Here is a 20244-nt window from a genome sequence, read left to right on the forward strand (position 1 = left end):
CAGACAGGCCTAGAACTTTGGAGCCGCTGAAGTGCCACCTACCAGGCTTTAAGTCGCCCGCTTTCAAAACATAAACCGAGCTCAGCGTGCCCGTCTGTGTACCCTCGCAGAACCGACTTCGCCGTGGCTCTGGGACACTGCGGGCGGGAAGGGGCTCGCCTGCTTTAAAGGTGGGACACCCAGGACCGCGAGGTAACCGGGACCAGACCGTGTTTCCCGGCTGCGTGCGCACCGTCCCCCATCATCAAGTAGCCCACCCCGTCTTGTGTAGAAAAGCCTGCCTCGCCCCCCTCCCCCCGACTCCCCCGAAGCGCGGGAACACCCGGAGCTCAGCAGCGTCCGTGTACTCGCACCCGGCAGAGCAGCCTCCCGCGAGCAAGCACCGCCTCGTCACGTGACGCCCTCGGCCAGGGGGCGGGGCCCGCGCCGCGCCTGCGCAGATGGGGCCGGGGGCGGGCGCGTCCGGCTGACTGACAGCTCGTGCCGCGGCGCCTCGGAAGGACCCGGCTGCTCCCGAGCGGCGCAGACGCCTCAGCCGCCGAGCCCGACGGCTCCAGCCCGCTGCCCGGCCGCCGCGGTGAGAGGGGCCGTGGGGCGGCCTCGGGCTCGCTCGCCGGGCTCGCGAGGGGAGAGCGGGCCCGGGAGAGACCTGGACGGGGCGCTCGGGGGTCCGCAGGGGTGACAGGTGGGAGCGCCGGGGGGCGGCGGGGAGGGCTGGGGGTGACAGGACGCGGGTCCACGGCGTCCGCGCCTGCCCGGAGCCGAGGGGACGGGGACGCGGCGCGGGGGGAACCGGGGGCCGCTGCCCGCGGGAGGTGTCCCGGGTGGCAGATGTCGCCAGATGCTGTCCCCAGGTGGCTTTGGGATGGAGCTGGCTTCTCCAGAGAAGCCCCAGGCTGGGAAAGGCACGCGGGGAGGGGCGCAGGGGGCGGGTGGGAGACGCGTGTCGGTGCGCGTGCGGGGAGGGAAGGGCCCCCTGCCGGGCGGCCCCCTCAGGTCCCCCGGGCTGTCACCGGCGCCCCTGCTCGGGAGGGCCCGGGCGCGGGAGGCTGGGGAGGGACGGCGGCGTGAAGGCAGCCTCAGGAGCTGAGGTCCGGGCAGCTGGGTCGGCGGGATTGAAGCGGTTTCCAGGATCTTGGACAGGACAGGATATAGTCTTCCCGCAGCTGCGTGCACGGTCCCCCTTCCCAGGGTTGCAGGTCGATGGGGTTTGGGGAGAGGAAAGGGGAAGAGGAAAAAGACTTTGCAGTGGGCACGGGCCGGCTCCTCCTCCCTGGGCAAGTGCTCGCAGGAGTGCCAACCTGCGGAGTGAGCAGGGCCTGGCCTCCCAGCTGGCACAGGTGAGGCGCCCTGACGTGGAGGTGGTGGCTGCGGTGAGTCAGTGTCAGAGGCAGGCTGACAGCTGTCAGGGCCAGGCTGCTTTAGCCAGGCTGCGACCTGATGCCATGTTTCGGATTCATGTGATCAAGGCAGCCCCGGGCAGCCCAGACGTCTAACTCTGTCGCGCAAAGGAAAAAGAAAAAGGCTCGGGTTGTAGGATTGTATTGCACCTAGCTTTCCCTCGTTTCCGCCGGGAAGTGTATGCTCGCCCATTGTTCAGAGTGTCTCCCTTTGGCTGTCACTTGTTTTTATTTCCACTTTGTTCAGAAATAGGGTTGCCTTTGAGGCGCGTGACGAAAGGGTATTGAGATTGGCTCACAATGACAAAGTTGACTCATGAGATTTTCCTTTCCCATTAAAAAAATGGGGATGGCTTTGGACTGGTACATAGGCACTCTTGGTGGCAGGTTTATCTTTAAGCCTCCCCATGTCACATTCCGATGTTTCCTGCAGTGTCTGTCTTGTGTGTGGGATGTGTCAGCTAATGCGAAGCTTGGTTGGGTTATTAATTTTCCGGGATGTAACAACTAAGGGCAATGAGGAGAGACTCAGTGATGTGAGTAAATCACAAACCTTAAATAATTTGCTACAGAATTCCAGAAAGGGAGAATATCCACAGATCCTAGATGTGGTTCTCTTTTTGATCACAATAACTTTGTTTCTTCAAAGGCAAAATGATTTATGGTTACCCCAAATGGCTCTGAGGGGGCTTCTTTGAGGACAGTCCCTGGTAGGGTTTAGGGTGGAGTGAATCATGCTGCATGCTTCCCTGCCCCCCTTCTCCCTGGCTTCTCCTGAAAATTGAAAATAATCAGGTTAAAAGAAACACAAAAGCATCTTGGGGAGATTTAAAAAAAAAAGAAGTCATGAAAAGTCAACCAGCAACAGGAAAGATTTGCAAAGGGAGGAGTAAAAATCCTGTTCTAAGAATACAAAGTGTGTTCACACATAGACTCTTAATTGACCCTCAGGATAAACCTGGGAGTAATAGGTGGTGTTATCATTCCCATGTCACAGGTGAGGAAACTGAGGCCGAGAGACTTGCACAGGGCACTTAGCCACGGGGGACAAAGCGAAGGGTTAAGCCCAGCTGTCTGACACTGGGTGTGCTAGCCCACACTGCCCTGCAGAACGGGATGCGGATGGGTCCCAGCGGATTATCCTGCACACAAGGGCCCCGGGGCTTTCCCAGTGCCTTGAAGAGCATCCTTCTCTCCCCGACGCGAGGGCTCACTGAGTCATCCTGGCTTGCCCGCAGCTGCGCCCTCACCGCTTCCCCCACTCCAAGCTTGCAGTAGTCTTCGTCGACTCAGATTTGTTTACGGGTCCTGGAGAAATCTAGTAGGAAGTATGATTGCAAAGAGCGTCTTTTGCTCAAGCGTTCTGTGTTTCCAAATAGTCTAGGTGTCTTCAGATGTGTGATGCAAGAGGGCAAGGGAAACTTGCTATCATAGTTTTCCTTGTCCCCCGCCCAGAAGAGAAATGCCGTGGTTGTGAAACCTAAGGAGGTGACCCAGTAGTTTTGTTTATTCTAATCGTTTTTTTATATGTGGCATTGTGTGGGTTATGGCGACACTTTTTTTTTTTTTCCTGAACAGGGCATAGATGTTCTCATTAGGGAAGAACAGGCTTTCGTCCCATTCTCTAGATCTGGGCACCACAAAAAGGACTTCCAGGGGGAAGTTGCCTGATAGATGTTTCAGCAGGTCAGTGGCATAAAACAGAACTGAAACCCAGAGCCACCTGGGGCACATCAGAAGCGAGGGTCTGGAATGAAAAAGGTGAAAGCTGCAGTATACTCCGTGCTTAGAACATTGTGTTCCTTTCTGGACATCGCATTTAATGAAGGGCATAGGGAAACATCAAGCACATCCATTGGAAACTGTTACAGTGGCGAAAGAATTAGACCTGGTTGAGCCTAGAGAATCCTGGGAGCTCTGGTGACAGAAAGTTCAGGGCTGTCACTCGTTAAACTCACTCTGTACAGCCCAAGAACCAAAGGACAGGTTATAAAGACTTTAGTTTTAAGAACTTGATCACGCCACAGTGACCATTTAAAAACTGTGAATCAAGTCATGTCTCCCCCCAGCAGCTTCCCAGTGCTCTCAGGATGAAGCTCAGACTCCTTACCCTGGGCTCCTCTGGTGGCCGTGCAGGTGCTGGCTGGCCCGGCCTGCTTCTCTAGCTCCATCAGCTACTGCTTTCTCACTCACAAAGGCCGCCTTCTTTCTATGCCTTGAGCATGCAGAGATCACTCTGCCTCAGGGCCTTTGCACTGGCTATTCCTCCTGCCACAGTTCCCCACGGCCAGCTCCCTGTCATTCAGGTCACTGCTCCAATACCACATCCTTCGTGAGACCTTCCCTAGTAATCAAAGTAACGTACCTTTTTCCTCTCACTCTGTCATATTACAGTGTTTTGTTTTCTTCATTACAATGTCACAAATGACCTTATTTGTTTGAGAACACTATTGTTATCTGTTTCCCATTTGCCACTGTATCAACAGGGCACAAAACAAGTGTCTCCCATGTAGTAGGTACTCCATAAATGTTTGCTGAATGAATGATGTTTATGACAGGCCTTTTCAAAGATGGGAGGAATTGCTGCTTTGGCAGATATTAAGTTAGTTTTCTTTTGCTACAGACGAACAGGCTGGCAAGCTGACCGCTGGGCAAGAGAATTCAAGCACTAGATGGATAGTAGAACCAGGTAACCTGTATTTATTTCCTAGAGCTGCTGTGACAAAGTACCACAAACAAGGTGGCTTACAACAACAGAAACTTATTCTCTCACGGTTCTGGAGACCCAAAGTCCAAAATCAAGGTGTCCACAGGATTGGTTCCCTCTTGGGGACTCAGAGGGAGACTGTGCCTCTCTTCCTGGCTTCTCATGGTTGCTGGCGATCCGTGGTATCCCTTGCTCGCAGCTGCGTAACTCCAGCCTCTGCCTCTGCGGTCGGTCACACGGCCTTCCCCTGTGCCTGTTTTCACATGATCTCTCCTCTGTGCCTGTGTCTCTGGATCTCCTCTTCTTATAGTGACACCAGTCAGATTGGATTCAGGGGCCACCCTACTCCATTATGACTTCATCCTAACTAATTATATCCATATAGACCCTATTTCCAAATAAGTTCACTCACAATTTCCAGGGCTTAGGACTCAACATATCTTTTTGGCAGAGGGGACACAATTCAACCCATAACACCTTCAAACTTGAAGATGCACTGACATTTTAGAGGGAAACATTGGCAGGAGGTGCTGGGTTATTTTTAGGGATGATGACAGGGATTTAGATGTTTTTATGGAAAGCATCCATGATCCTTAGAAAGTGGCGATCTACATGCTTCGCAGGTGAGAAGAGGGAGGGTCGGAGCAGTCGAGTGACTTGCTCAGGGCTGTGCAGCTGGCGGTGCCAAGGTGGTCGTTTGATTGCCAGGCCTGCGGTCTCCCCACCCAGCCCTGTGCCTGCTGGCAGGGACGTCGCAGCTGCTTGAGGCTAGGATGCAGGATTTCTCTAATGGCCTCCGCAGGGGCCCCAGAGAGATGATCCCCTTCCTTGGCGTTTTGCTTACCTTGTCCCTGTCGTGGAGGAAGAGCTCACTGACATCCAGCAGGGAAATAAGTGGCGACACTGGATAGGATGCCCCGGCGTTGGCCCTCTCGCTGCCAGCGCTGGCAGAAGCCGTGTCCTCCCTTGCCGTGATTCTGAAGGGCGGTTTGCTAAGGCGTTGAGAGTTCTGGGTTCCAGAGTCTCAGGTTTTGACCAAGAATGAGCCATCTGGGATGTCACAGTTCTTCTTTGGAGGTGGGGGTGGGTCAGAGCAGGGCAGGCCGCCAGCTGACGGACCTGGTGACTTGTACCTGCACCTTCAGAGACCCTCTGTTGCTGGCTCTGTCCCACCCAGATACCCAATATGCCCCCCTCTTATGTTATTGTATTTATTTTCATGTTTGGTAATTCATGCAGATGGTACCAAATTCAAATGATGCAGAAAGATGTTGAGTGTAGTTCCTGCCCCTCCTTTCTCTGCCCCCCAAGTCCCCTCCCCTGTGCGTTCTGCCAGTTTCTTGTGTCTCCTTCTAGAGCACCGAATGTCCTTTTCATGTCCCCGGTTGTCATCACCCCTTAGCCCCAGGCTGTGCTTGCCATGCCTACTTTCAGTCCTTCCTCCCTCCCGCCTTTTCAGAACCCCCTTCTGCTGCTACCTGACAGCTGAATTGTCCCCCGTGTTAGAGCTGATGACAATACTCCTGCCCAGGAGTGTTACCTTGGGAAGGAAGATGCTTAGAAGTGAATCTGTAATGGTAAAATTTGAAGCAAGAGTGTGGGGAATGTGCTTGCATTTGTGGGTGGTTTTTGCAGGCACGTCCTTCAACTTCGCTAGGTAGGGTTGGCCCTGACCGGGGGCAAGCGCAGAGGACTCACGGGGAAAAAGCGAGAGGGGCAGTTCATGCCAGGCTGCTGCGGTGTGGCTGGTATTTACTGGGTTTACCCTGCACCACGCCCAGCAATGTGCCAAGTGCCTTATGGGGTTGTCACTGTAGCCCTTGCAAAAGCAGTACGAGGTGGCCACTGTCACAACGTCCGTTTCTCAGGTGGGAACACCAAGGCGTGGAGAGCAGTAGTTTGCTCCCACCACCCAGCATGCAAGGGCAGTGCCAGTGCGCGGCCCAGGTCCTTTGCCTTTCCACTTTGCTGCCTCCCCCCTCCCCCCAGCCCTCCAACACGCACAGCGGTGCTTGTTCTGCCCGCCGTCCCAGCGCAGGCGCCTGTCTCTTGCTGTCTTCACCGCTGTTCTCCCCGGGTAGTCCAGAAGCTGCTCCCGCAGGGCCTCAGTCATGTCTTGCTCATGCCTCCTTTCCTGTGGCCAAGCCCGGTGCCCGCTCAGAGCAGGTGACGAAGAAACGCTTGAGTGTTAAAGGCGGCTGGTGCTTGGGACCCCGTCCCCATCCTGGCCTTGCTGCTGGCGTGTGCTGCCTGGCTCCGTGGAGACCCTCATCTCCTGGGCTCCGGCCTCCCAAGCCATGAGAGGAGGCTCTGACCTCCTCTCCCTCACTCTGCTTAGAGTGTTTAAACAGCCTTCTTTCTTTTAACAGCTTATTGAGGTATGTTTTGCATAGTATACAATTCACCATTTCAAGTGAACAATTCAGTGATTTTTTAGTAACTTTACTGAGTGGGGCGACCATCACCATAATCTAATTTTAGAACATTTCCATCATCCCATAAAAGAAACCCCATCCCCATTAGCAGTCACTCTGTCCAACGCCCCAGCCCCTGACAGCCACTAATCCACTTTCTGCCTCTATGGATTCGCCTGTTCTGGACATTTCACATAAATAGAATCATACAATATGTGGCCTTTGTAACCAGATTCATTTTTAGTTCATTCCTGTTGTAGCTTGCATCAGTGCTTTGTCCTTTTTATGGTAGGTGTTTTTGTTATTCTTTGTCCTGGGAGAGAGTAGCAGTGTCTCCTGGCCACTCTGCCTCTCGGACTCCATGTGTCCTCTCGCAGACGTGCCTTTGGCTGTGGGGTGGACAAGCGAGTGATAGCGCTACTGAGCGTCTTGTGTACTAGACCGCGGTTTTGCGTGACTGTCCTCTTCCTGTCCAGGACCCAATCCAGGGGACCACATTGCTCGTAGTTGTCACATCTGCCCAGTCCCCTCTGCCCTGGGACAGTTCCCACCTCTCCTTGTCTCACACGTGGTTTGGCAGTCCCCGTGTAACACGGTGTTTCTGTAGCTCTCCAGAGGAAAGCGATGGAAGGGCAGCGTGCGTGAGGTCAGTGTCGCACAGCGGAGGAAGAACCTCTCGTAAGAAAAACCTCCTTTTGTCCTCAGGGGCTTTCTGGCCTTATTCTAGAAACATTCGCCTGCCTCTTAACAGTCAGAAATGAACAGCCAAGACCCATTGCACTGTGGGAATAATTCCCAACAAAGGCTGAGATGGTAAATTAGAGAAAAACAGGAGAGAGAAGGGGTTATTTTTTTCTCTTAATTACTGAATCCACTTAAGAAAGCACGTGCCTGGCGCAGACCCTCTTCTTCAGTGACATCCTTTTCGGCACCAGGTGCGTTCTGGGACATTTTCTGGCCTGTGCATCACAGCCAGGCATGACTCAGAGCAGATGACTCACTGTGGCAAAGATGACCAGCGAGCTGCGGAAGGAGTAGGAATCTGGAGACAGGGGAACAATTGGAAAATGCCAGAGCAAGTGCGCCCGAGTGGCTGCCGTGCAGCCGACATCCTCTGGGTAGGGGTGTGGTGAACCTGGGGAGCTGGGATGGAAAATGGGGCCAGGAACGAGGGGCGAAAGCCTGGTGAGAGAGGAGAGCCAAATTCTGAGTTAGTCACCGTCCAGAATGAAGTAACAGAATTAAATGAGGTCAAAACAATGTCAAACCTATGACCCCCTCCTCCCAAATGTTTTTTTTTGTTTTGGTTTTGGTTTTTTTCTTTGAGACAGAGTCTCACTCTGTTTCCCTGAGTAGAGTGCCGTGGCGTCAGCCTAGCTCACAGCAACCTCAAACTCCTGGGCTCAAGTGATCCTCCTGCCTCAGCCTCCCGAGTAGCTGGGGCTACAGGCATGCGCCACGACGCCTGGCTAATTTTTCTATTTTCAGTAGAGATGGAATCTCACTCTTGCTCAGGCTGGTCTCGAACTCCTGAGCTCAAGCGATCCTCCCACGTCGGCCTCCCAGAGTGCTAGGATTACAGGTGTGAGCCACTGTGCCCAGCCCTCCCAAATGTTTTTAAACTTAATTTGTGGTGATTCAAAGGAAATAGAAAACCAGTTAATAAAGTGAAACTAGTGTAATACCCTCTCTGCTCTGTGAGAGGCAGATTATGTTGAACTTCATTACAAAACAAGACCACGCTTAGAAGCCCAAGGCCCAATTTGGATAATAAAAAATACTTGTCTGCTTTTGCGGAGAAAAGGTTTTCTACATAATCAGGACATTTAAGTAAGTAGAATTAACAAACTCACATATGCCATGAGAAGAGTAGCATCTCTGACGTCACCTTCTACCCTCTCCCAAGGAACCTGCCCAGTGAGCTGGAGCAGCCCATGGCACAGGGGTCCCACAGGGCTGCTGCCACCCACACAGTGGGCCTGCTTCTGTTCCTGCTGGCATGCCAGTCCACCCCCAACATGGCAGCCAGAGTGAGGCATCTTGCCAAAATCGAGCTCAGGTCATGGTGTTCCCTGGATTCAAACCCTCGACTACTGTCCCATTGCTCCTGGGCAATCCCAAGTCCTTGACTTGGCCACCAGGTCCCTGCCTCCATGGACCAGTCCCTGCAGCCCTTTCAGCCTCAGCTCCTTCCTGCTCCCTTTGTGCGCCCCCAGAGCCACATCACCTCGCTGTTTGTGGAATGGGCCAGTCCCTTCCCATGGCAGAGCACTGATGTTGTGCGTCCCTGGGCGGGGACCCTCGGGCCCCATGGTCATGAGGGAGCTCTTTCTCCGGCTGAAGGAGCGCCTGCCTCCCGCCAGTTCCCCTGACCAGCGCAGCCCGACAGAAACACAGGGTGAGCCGTGTGTGTCATTGCAAATCTTCTAGCAGCCACATTCAACAAGTCAGGGAAACCAGCAAAATTAATTTTGTTATCACAGATTTCATTTAACCCATTTCCACACATAATCAACATAAAAATTAGACAGTTGACATTTTACATTCTCTTTTTTTATATGAAGTCTGCAATCGGGTGTGGTCAGCATATCTCAACTTGAATAAGTCACATTCCGTGGGCTTCATAGCTCCGTGTGGCCAGTGGCTACGTAGTGGACAGTGCAGCTCTAACCTCTTACATACTTTGATTGATTGATTGCTGACCAGATAGCACCTGAAATTTCCTTTTTTTTAATCCATAGCACTGATGACGGACTCTAATGATTTCTTTGTTTACTTCTTTGCTCTGACTGGAACATAAGCTCCCCGAGGGCTGGGCTTTTGTTCACCTGGAACAACGTCTGGGACACTGTAAATGCTCAGTGACATTCGTCGGATAATTGAACAGCTGCAGGGCCTAATGTGACGTCCACCGACTCCCTCTGCCGTTCCGAGGCATCTGAGTGCGTGCCATTGGGAGCCTGTTCTAACCGGGCCAATGTGATGTAACAAAATGCTGCTTTATGTAGGGATTTGTGTATCTTCCAAGGTCTGTTATGATTACTCCTTGTTGGTTTTATTTTTTGCACGGCGGCGCTACTAAAGAGAGAAGGGTTTGCTACAGGAAGCAATTCAAAGGACTGAGGGTCTTTAGAGCCATTGCTGCCTGGAGTTAATAGAGGTCAGGAATTTTCAGCTGGGACAACACCTAGAGAAATTTTTGGTTGTCACAACCGGGAGATGCTTCTGGCATCTAGTAGGGACAGGCCAGGGATAGCCCGAAGCATCCGTATTGGACAGGACAGCCCCCACCACGGCCCAGACGAAGACACTGCCATGTCAAGAAGCCCGGACGATCAGCAGGCACGTTCGTTGCTGTCTCAGAGTTGCCTCTGGTAACGTGAGGAAGGTTATTGGTCTCTGGACACTTGACAGGCTCCGTGCAGCCCTGGTCTTTTCGTTCTCTTCTCTCTGTTCAGGTTAAACCTCCCCAGCCTAGCAACTCCCTTCCTAAAAGGACAGACCGAAATGGGAGCTGCCTCCAGCTAAAGCATTTGACATGAAAGAAAACTGGCCCCAGGTTTAAGCCGTGAATTAGGATTCTGCAGAGAGGACGTCTAGAGAAGCCCGGACCTTGAGAACTGTGGCTCGATATACTTGTGGCAGCCCTCGAGCATCTCCAGCCGTTGAGATACCGGCCAAGCAAAACCTCTTTCTTCTCCCTCACGTGCAAGTAAACATCTGCCAACGCCACCGTTTCCGGGCTCCTAAAAAACACGCTTTCATATACCAAATCAGGATCAAAATGCAGAATTATAGGTATTTTAATTCCTGTTATATATTAAGGTCCCCCAAAAGGAGAATTCGGCTCCCATTTTATTATGGGTAGAAAAGTGATTGATTATATATGTTTCAGTTTTAACGTTTGGTGGAATACTTCCGAATATAAACTGAAGTTGTGCTAGATGAGGCGGTATTTTTTATCCTTCCCGACTCTCCAACTAGGTCTGAATAAGTCTGAATTAGCCATGTGGGGGATATCAAACCACCTCACGCCTGCGGCTTTGCGCCAACTGTTTTCTCTGTCCGAAATATCTTCCGTTGTCTGCCTGGCAGGCTCAGGCGTTGAAAGAATGCAGGCTTTTCAGCCTCCCCAGGCAGAACCGAGCGCTCCTCCTGTGCTCCCGTGAGCATCTGCATCCCGGAATTGCAGCACTCGTCACGCTGCTGTGATCGCCTGGGTTTGTGTCTCTCTCTAGACTGCGTTTGGGAAAGGAAGGGCCACATCCTGTTCATCTTTGTCTCCCCAGGACTCATCACAGTTCTGGGTACCTGGCTTCATAAATGTCGCCAAACCAATGACCTAAACCCTACAAAGTAGCACCTTTCATCCGTCTCCTCGGGCACTGCCTCCACCCGAGAAGAGCCAACCACCACATGACTTTGTGGACGTGATGTCACCCTTTCACTTCACTCCCTGGGTCTTGATGTCCCCCTCTTGAAACTATTCCCATGAGTCTGTACCTCTTCCCCTCCACCTCCAACTCCCTGTCCCTTTCTTACCTGTCTGCCAACCCCCTACCCATTTTCCAGAAGCCGAAAGTCTCATCTAGTATCTCGGTTTCTGTTAGAGTAAAACAAAGTCCAGCACTAGCGCATGGCTGTTTTGTTCCCACTCCTTTGCAAGGATCCTTCATTCTCTTATTATTATTTCAGAATCATTCAACTTATTTCGCTAGGCACTGAATAACTTCTGGGAAAGCCCAGCATTCGTGGGGAAAAGGGCTGAGCCCTCCTTATTTGCCAGTCTCTGCTAAAGTAGGGATTAGAAATCTTGAGGTGCTTTGGATGAAATATCAAAGAGCTAAATCAGATGTTGCCCGTGTTGCTTCCGAGTGGGAAGACCTATAGACTGGGTATTTTTCCACAACAATGGTATAGGGAGTGTTGGTCCACACAGGTCTACTGCAGCTATTTTGAGGGTCTTTATCCATCCCCCAAATTAGCAGACAAGGGGGAAGGTCCTATTCCAAACCCCCAGCATGGCAAGGCTGTGGCCTCAGGCCCTGCTTGGGGTTATCCAAAAATCTTCATTTTAGCTCCCTGGCCTCAGGCAACTGTTTAATCTTTCCAAGCTTTAAAGTGTCTTCATTCATAAAATGGGAATAATAATAGACTTAGCTCACACGTTACTGAGAAATAGATTATTACTATAGAGCATTGGCTTAGTGCCTGGTGTGTAGTGAGCAGACAATAAATGTGAGTTGTAATTATTATCTAATTATTTAAAAGTATTAAACAATAATAATACTTAGCATTATGGGAAAGAACAGTCCAAACCCGCTTGGCTCTCTCTCACATTGCCGTTCGCTGAAGCAGCAACAGCAAGCAGCTGTCTTTGACGTTCCACAGAGCATCTGATCCGAGGCGTCGCAGCGGCATTCCAAGGTGTGGCAGAATGGTTCATAAGGTCACGTTGACAGGTAGGAACAGTGACTTTTTTGAAACGTCTGAAAATGCCATCCTTTTATTCAAATACGAGTTTCTAAAGGAGAGAAAATTCTTAGAAAAATGTGATTGTATGTAACTTCTATAATGGGTAGTACAAACATCTTTAAAATATTTGATAAAAAAGACCTCTCATTTCACGTCTCAGACCACTGTGTAATCTTACTGATGCTGTCATTAGATCCGGCAGTGCCCAGCTTAGAGCTTGCTTTTGGATAGCGGCAGCATCCCCTCTGCATTTGGCCACTGGAGAGCTGCGTGGGCAGCTTTGACCAGCTCCAGACTGCGGAGTGCCTTGACCACCAGCCAGAGATGACAGGTGTCACGGTAGGCGGGGACGGACATGAGTGGCTTTTAAGCAGAAGGCTCAGTGCGGCCTGCAGGTTGATCCCTAGGCCCAGGAGGATTTGTTGCCTCTTCTCCCACAGAGACACAAGTGTCCTCTGCGCACAGCTGCTTGCTCTGGCCCTTCGTTGGGCCAGTGGGAGCCGACCGTTGAGCCCAAAGAGAGTGGTGGTTGGTTCAGGTCTCTGGAGAAGGCCCAGGTGCTAAATCTGCTAGGGAGCCTGTCCCAATCCAGTAATTCAGTGCTGCTGTCTCATACCAAGGGTTGGGGCAATATCCATTTATTTTGCCAAATAACCTGAAAGGATGGAAGGCCACGTCCGTCTCTGTCCAAACCGAATGCAGCTGCTCGAATGGCCAGTTGCATCCTGTCGTTGGAGAAGTGCAGCTGCTCGCCCAGGGCGGGCGTGCCTTGCAGTGGGTCCTAGCGTTGGGTTACAGTGGAGCCCGCTTAGTCAGTTAACGTTGGAAACTGAGGGAAGACACCTGTCGGCACATTCCATCTCGGTGCCTTAAACTCGAGGGCCCAGGAAATGATCAGGAATTACCCATGATAAATTAAACTTAGTAAAGTGCAATACGCAGCCCCTAGGTGCTTGCGCGAGGTGACTTTTGAGTTGGGACTTAGGACAACTTGAAAAACGTAAGAAATTCGAGGACTTTGCCTCGGAGGGGCTGTTGATTTACAGCCATGGTTGTTCTTTCTCTCCCATCCTGGTCCGCTTGGGGCTGACTGAACTCCTGGGTCCTCCTGTTTCTCGGCAGTGTGCTAGAGGGGGATTTGTTCTGGAGCCTTCTGCATCGTTGCTGAGTCAAGGGCAGCAGAGACACTAGCCTGTGCTCCATGCGGCGGAGCCTGTCTCTTCTGCTGCTGTGCCCCAGCTCTTAGCAAGAGCCTGGCCTGACACAGTGGTTCAGAAATAGACCCAAGGAAGCCACAGTTTTGTGAGGTCATCTTCGTGGAGAACTTAACCCGTCCTATTCTCCCACTGAGTTGGGGAACAGAAGATGGTCCCTTATCTCTTTTTCCTGTGAACTGTGAACTAATTTAGGTGTTTCCTTCTTCCCCGGAGGTCACAAAATAGGACCTATCTTCGAGTATAACCATTACGACAGTTGCAGTGGAGAAAAACTGCATTAAGCCTCATGGACTGTTTCTCGGAAGGGAAATGGCAAGACACCCTAGAGGGCCAAAGGCCTCCCCCGTTAATATCCTGTTAACAAGTTAACAAGTCCCCTTCCACTCTGGCTTCTTTAGAAAGGAGATGCCACAGGACCGTTCCGGTTGGTGGCGGCTGCCACCTCGCTGGAACTGCACCGGCAGGCTCAGCTTTCCCTCTGAGCCGCACAGACAATCCACTCCCCCTCAATCATGGCCCTCTCACGTTTGAAGACCACCGTGTTGTCTTCCTCCAACCCCCTCCCCAGTAAATTTCCTCGACTTTCTCACCTGCTCTGGTGGTGCGATTGTCAGACTCCCTGGCGATGCCGGCGGGGTTTTGGTTTGGTTTTTTGGATGCTTTCCAGGCTCTGAGCAGTTCTTCCCTTTTCTTTTCATCTTTTTTTAAAGTCTGACAAGCATTTACTAAATGAACGTGCCTTTGCAAGTTTGTTATTTTCTCTAAAGCGATGAATCCTGACAGGTCGCTGTGGACTCAGGATTGCGGAAGACAAGGAGTATTGATTCTTGGACGTGGTCACCCACAGTGGTGCTCTGGGAAGGGAAGTCGATCATTCCTTCCAGGGTGTGGAGGTCAGACTGTTCTAGGAGCAGTCTGACCAGCGGAACCGGGGTTTAGTGACATTGTCTCCGTGGTTTTGGGTCAGGTACTTTTGTGAGTGCATCTGAAGGTCAGCTTAGAGTTTGTTGTTTTTGTTGGCGTCATGTTGACTCATAGCAAGCCGACCATCAACTAATGAGCTGCCTCTCGGTATTGTACTTGTGTAACTTTGGATGAAAATGTCAGACGACCTCGCTAGTCATTTGTGAGCAGAAACCATGTTGTTTCCACATCATGCCAGGCACGCAGAAAGCGCTCGGCCAATGCCCAGCGAATGGACAAATTTCTTAGCAAGAGGCATCTTTTAGACCCGGCCCACTGCCACGGTCTGCCAGCATCCTTCTGGGTCCCAGTTGTGTCATTCTCTAACTATCCCTCTCAGCTGATGTTTCCTGTGTTCTCCATCAACGTGTTATGTGCATTCAAATCTGAGTAATTAATGAAGACATAGGCTAGAGCCTGCACTGATGTTTGCCCCGTGAGAGGTGGAAACATCTTTCCACGTTGACTCTGGGCAAGGCGGCTCGGCCACCCTAATTCATCAAACGTAAGACCTCATTGGTTGTAAGATTCGCCATTATTTTATGCACCACTAGGAAAGAGTAAGCACTGCCCCTTAAAGTATCACGCATGTTTTCTTATCACTTAGAACTTTTATTTAATCCTTACTGAAGGAATATCCTCTAGAATTAATTAGACATAGATTATTATCGCATGTCACTCTTCTCCATAATAAAGAAGAAAATATAAGCAAAATAAATGGGTCGGAATACTTCTAAAGCTTCTTCACAGCCAGAGGCCCTTGTTTCTGAAGCTGCCGCAGCACTGTGGAAGTCGTGGGTTTCTGTGCCGTGTTAGCCTGCAACATGCTCTTTCCAGAGTGCTCCGGAGGGCACAGGGGACTGGTGACGTTCTGTGTCCTGGGGCAGGTGGTGGTTACATGGGCATATTCACTTTGTGATGATGCATTGAGTGGTATGATAATGATTTTGCACTTTATGTATTTATTTTTTAAATTGCTTTAAAGAAGAAAATGAGGGCCCACTGTTGTCTCCAGTGACAGCTGTGTCATGATGGGGCTTGTTGAAAGCAGCAGTAAGACATATCTGATTTCACAGACCTTAAAATGCAAAAAAAAAAAAAAAAGTGCATTTTAGGATAATGAAATACGGTATTTATAAATGCACTTAATGACACAATATTTAGGCCACATTTTTCTGTCTCGTCCTCAAAGACAGTGAGTTTAGGTACCTTGCTAGAACCCAGTGTTCTCTTTCTGCAGCTCAGACTGTTGATTATACTTTGATCTCCGAGTCTGTAACCCACACAAACACAGCTCCGGAGCTCGGTCAGCACCGCCTTCCAACCTCAGCCCTCACCACTTCCTTTCTCGGTACTCGCAAGGCCGTCGTGTCCGTCACAGCTCTCTAGGTACTGCCTGGCTTGGCCATCTCGATCTGCTTCACAGAATCCCCCGCCGCCCCTTTTGAAAATGAGGTCTGCGTCTGCTCTCCTCACCTCTCTGCCCGCCCGTTGTCTTGGTTTTCTCAGAGATATTCGACTTGACCTTATAGCTACCAATGGGGGAAAAAAATCAAGTTTTCACAGCAAGTGGGTTAGGTCATAATGTCGTGGTGTTTCCTTGTCAAACACTTCAATTGACTGAAAGAAATCAGATGATGATGGGACTTTCGACAGGTACTGAGGAGCAGACACTCAAGTTCACCAAATAGCTAAAAACAGGCAAAGAAGAATGTTTTCCTAACAGATGTTACTTCATAGTGTTAAAAAACGTCCTCAAATGCTTCCATTCACTAGAAGAAATCAGAGGCTGCTGCGTCTCTTGACAAGTGTGCTGCCGAGTGTGTCTCAGAGCCAGGTGTTCCGCTTGGCCTCGTGCCTTCCAATAGCCAAAGAATCCTGTTTTCCACAGCAAGCAGGTTAGCTCCCAAGGTGAGGGTATTTCTTCATCTCACACGCCACCTCACCAGGAGCAAGGAGATCACGGCGCATCCTCTGACAAGTGTGCTTCATCGGTGTCTTAGACCCAGACACTCAGCTAGGCCTTGTGGCTACCAATCACAAAAACCCACGTTTTTCCAGCAGGTGAGTCAGGTCACAATGTAATGGCTTTCGCTCGTCAGACTCTACAGGTCACTTAAAGCAAGCAGACGATAATTCATCACCTGACAGGTGTGCCTCCGTTTGTATAACAGAGCCAGATATTCAAGTTCGCTTAATAGCTAGAAAAGAGAAACGTTTTCCTAACTCGTGCGTTGGTACGTATTGTTAGACAAGTTCCTTCTCGTGCCTCCAGTGGCGATTCAGAAATCGTCTGTGAGGCCGTGAGCTGTGATTCTCCAGCCGCCGGTGCCGGGAGCCGGCCTCCTAACCCGCGGGGCTCAGGCCCCCTCAGACCTCCGAGCTGGTGCTTGGCGGGGCTGCGGGGCGATCGTGCTTTTTCTCTTCCCCCCGTACCTACCTGCGTCCCCTCCTGGACCTCTCTGGCCTTGTCGGCACGCAGCTCGGCCCTTGCCTGCACTCAGATGGCTCTGTGCTGTGTGTCTGCTTCCTGGTCCCGAATGGGTTTCCAGCCCAGACTCCCAGAGCTGTGGCCACAGTTTCTCCCGTCCATGCCGCAGGCACGTCCCAGCAGGCACCTCGGACTCGGACCCAAGGCAGCTGGGGTTGTGCTGCACGGGTGGCCTGAGGGTGGGCGGTGGCATGCAGGATCCCACACTGCCACAGGCGCCCCCGCCGTCCCTGCGGCTCCCACCCTTTGCTCCGTCCGAGCAGCCCTGTGTGAGAGAAGCCCACCTCACGCGCCCTCCACGCTCTGCCCATCAGAAGGCTTTCCAACGCCTCGGAAGCCACTGGTTTCAGGACAAGATGTAACGAAGTCACTCCCGAGGCCTGACTGCAGTGGTAGCGCGGTACGGTCCACACAGCTTAGTATGGAAGACCACGGTGCTTCACAGCCCCCACGCCCCGCGGGGCTGCCACCGCTTTCCCGACGCTGATCCCCTCCAGGGAAGCCTCCCTTCCCCTCCCTACCTGCCAGAAATTGGCCCAGCCTTCTGAGACGCAGGTCCCCAAGGTGAGTGTGCTCTCGCCCTGTCCTGAGGACCTTTGCCGGGCGTGGAGCCGGCCCCGCTGCCTGGCTGCCTCGTTGATTAGACACTTGTCTCGATCTTTCCCCTGGCGTACAGTTTTCAGGACCGAGTCTGTGAATTGCTCTTGTTTGCATCGTTCTCTGCACAAAGCTCCTGCACAGAAAGCATGTTTGTGTGTGAGTTAGCTGAATCGTCGAGTGGGTTTTTCTTTGCCTCGGGGTTATGCGGCAAGCCACTGTGGTCAGGAATTGTGCTGTCTCCGCTCTGGTGCTGCCCAGCTTAGAGTCAGGCTTGTACATTTTTTTTGATCAAAAGACCAGTAAATGATCCTATAGCTTTTTCTCCTTACAGTTACAAAATAAATCAGCAGCAGGTAATTTTTCTGACAGTCTTCCTTAAACTGCTTTGCTCCCTTCACTGAGCGCACAGGGCAGTGGGAGGAAGGGTGGGCCTGACTGGGACCCGGATGGGCGGGCAGGTGCGGCGGCTGACGGGCAAACTGCTGCAGGCAGGCGTGGAGGGAGGAGCAATTCGAAGGCAGCCTGTGCGGGCGGAGCTCATCCTCAGCCCTGAACTGTCAGTTTTCAACAACAAGTATTCCCTGAGCATCTCTCCTGGGCCTGGCCCTGTTCTAGCCCTGGGAGTCCCACAGCGAGGACAACAGATGAGACTCTGGACTCACAGGGAACTTGACGTCGGTGGGGTGTTGTCCTCAGATCACCAGCGCCAGGCCACAAAGCAGTACAGTCAGCAAGAGCAGCCCAGACATTTAGAAACCAGAACGTTCCTGCCACGTGCCCGGTTCCGAAGCTCTCCCTTATAGACACTGCCTCATTGGAGCCAGCGGCAGTGCTGCCTGCTGTGTCTGCACACGGCATGGGGGGTGGGCCGGAGCTGCCCACGCTGCCCTCCTCATCTGTGACCTAACAGTTTAGTCTCACTGGGCAGTACGCCCCACAGGAGTAGCCCCTGCGTATGGCTAAGCCGCTGCTGCTCTCTGTGCCCGAGGGAGTAAAGCCAGGCTCTTGAGTGTGTACGGCAGAGGGACAATTCTCCCCTGGTAACTGCAGCTGGTGGAGCCTACTTTGGTCATTAAATCAGAATGTCGGCACTTCAGGCCCTCTTCAGAGAATTCAAGCGTAAGCACGAGTGGTCTGTGACCCGGCTCTTGTCAAAAGTCCTCTTGAGACACCTAGCATTTGAGGGAGAGGCACCCCCACGGGCGTATTAACTGTCACGTCCCATGTATCAGGGAGAGCTTGTCTTCACCTGGTAGCAAGCTCCAACCACATACCTGTACCAGATTGATATAATGTGTGCCTTCAGATGTTTGGAGAGTCATTTAAAGAAATGTCTGTTTCAACATCTTTGTATCTTTTATAGAACTTTGTTAGAGACCCTGTCATTACAATGAACAGCATCTTTGCATGTGAGGACCTTCTAGACAAATGCATTAGTAAATTCGGTATCTGGAAAAAGCATTACTCAGCAGATGAATTTGTCAAAATCAAAAGAATTTTATGACCCAGGATGCTTTCCTTTTTTGCTCTGGCTGCCAGGAAACTCAACTAAATTCATTGCCAAATACAGTAATAGGTTTATTTGATTCCACTGGCCTGTACATTGCTCTAGATCCATGTTAAATGGGTGTAAATCTATGTCTGAACAGCTACCTGAACACACCAACATCTAAAAAGACATCAGTGATATTTCCTATTACTTGACATGTTTTCATGCGTTGGAACAACTATTGTTTCATAGCACTAAAACAGCCAAAAATCCCTTCCTGATTTCCAGGTAAGGTCACTCATCACCCAGCCCAAAGTGACGAGCAGATCTGTTTGCCAGGAACACGAGTGCTGAGCTAGTCAGCTTCCAGCACAGGCAGGTGAAGGTCTTTGTTGTGTCTCCTGGTGTGAGAGGCAGGTTCTGAGCCTCAGGGGGCCTACTTTTATGTACCTCGGCCGGTGGCTGCCACGTGGCCGGGCTCCAGGGACTTCATGGGACACGTGTACTCACAGCCCGGGCCGAAGCCAGTCCACTGTGGTTCTTACCGCAAGTCAGGAAGGGTGGAGTGTGTTCAGCAGGTGCCTATAGGAGCCGCTGCACCGCTGAGGCTGTGACAGCAGGCTGGGGGTGTGGAAGTGCCCCCTGCCCCCCACCTACACCGTGAGACTCTGAGGCTCCGCCAGTGCTGACCCTGGTGCACAGGGCACGGTGCCAGGCCTTCCGTGGAGCTCGATGATTGGCATCATCATGGTCCTGTTCACAGTGGCGTGTCTCCTTATGGACGGATTGCATTTGGCACTGCGCTTAAGGAAGCAAGATACTGGTTCTCTTTGGATGTCCTGCGTTCTCCTCCCTCTCCTCTAGCTGTTTCAGTGAGGCACCATTTTCCTGGAAACCGTTTATGTCCGTTTAATAGCTGAACAAAAACAGATTACAGTAATCTAATAATTGATCAAGCGCGCTTATCTCAAGACAGCCATGGAGACCAGAAATCCAAGCCAGGGGTTCGCTTCACCTGATTCCTGCATCGAAGCCCAGACCCACGTGGAGACCAGGCTAAAGCAAAGCACTATTTAGGCGACCGACCGGGGAAGGCTCTTATTCCAGTGGGGTCATACGTGTTTGCAGAGGCCACGAGAGAGACAGCCACTAGCCAGAGACGAGATAAAGGTTCAGATTTCTTTCGGCTTTGAGATGGTAAAAAATACTTGCCTGTTGACAAAGGCCTTCTAGAAGGGAACACTCAAAAGTAAGATGGTGATGATGTGGGCATGGTGGAACTAGGGGTTTCTCCCCCTTCTGTTTCCCAGCCTTTCTGTAACAATATGTTTATGACAACAGGAAGTGAAAACAGAATGGTCCCCACACTCGTGAGTGAGTGCTGGAGCGCTGGAAGAGTCTGCTTTTTTGTTGTTGTTGTTGAGACAGAGTCTCGCTTTGTTGCCTGGGCTAGAGTGAGTGCCATGACGTCAGCCTAGCTCACAGCAA

At 51.6% G+C, this 20244-nt stretch overlaps 1 protein-coding gene across 3 annotated transcripts in view; it reads left to right on the top strand.

Annotated features, from left to right (window-relative positions):
• The first annotated feature begins 497 nt into the window (after positions 1-497).
• The window catches only part of KIAA0513 (KIAA0513 ortholog), a 42342-nt gene continuing 22595 nt past the window's right edge, over positions 498-20244 (top strand). Inside the window, exons 1-2 of one of the 3 annotated variants that reach the window (XM_012648190.1) lie at positions 552-577; positions 4024-4089. The gene's annotated coding sequence lies outside the window, so the exon portion shown is untranslated. Of the gene's footprint in view, positions 686-4023; positions 4090-20244 lie in introns of all 3 variants that reach the window. The other 2 variants (XM_012648188.1, XM_012648189.1) reach the window with 2 other exon arrangements.

This window comes from Propithecus coquereli, unplaced genomic scaffold (genome assembly GCF_000956105.1).
Source record: "Propithecus coquereli isolate 6110/MARCELLA unplaced genomic scaffold, Pcoq_1.0 Scaffold280, whole genome shotgun sequence".
NCBI classification, from domain to species: domain Eukaryota; kingdom Metazoa; phylum Chordata; class Mammalia; order Primates; family Indriidae; genus Propithecus; species Propithecus coquereli.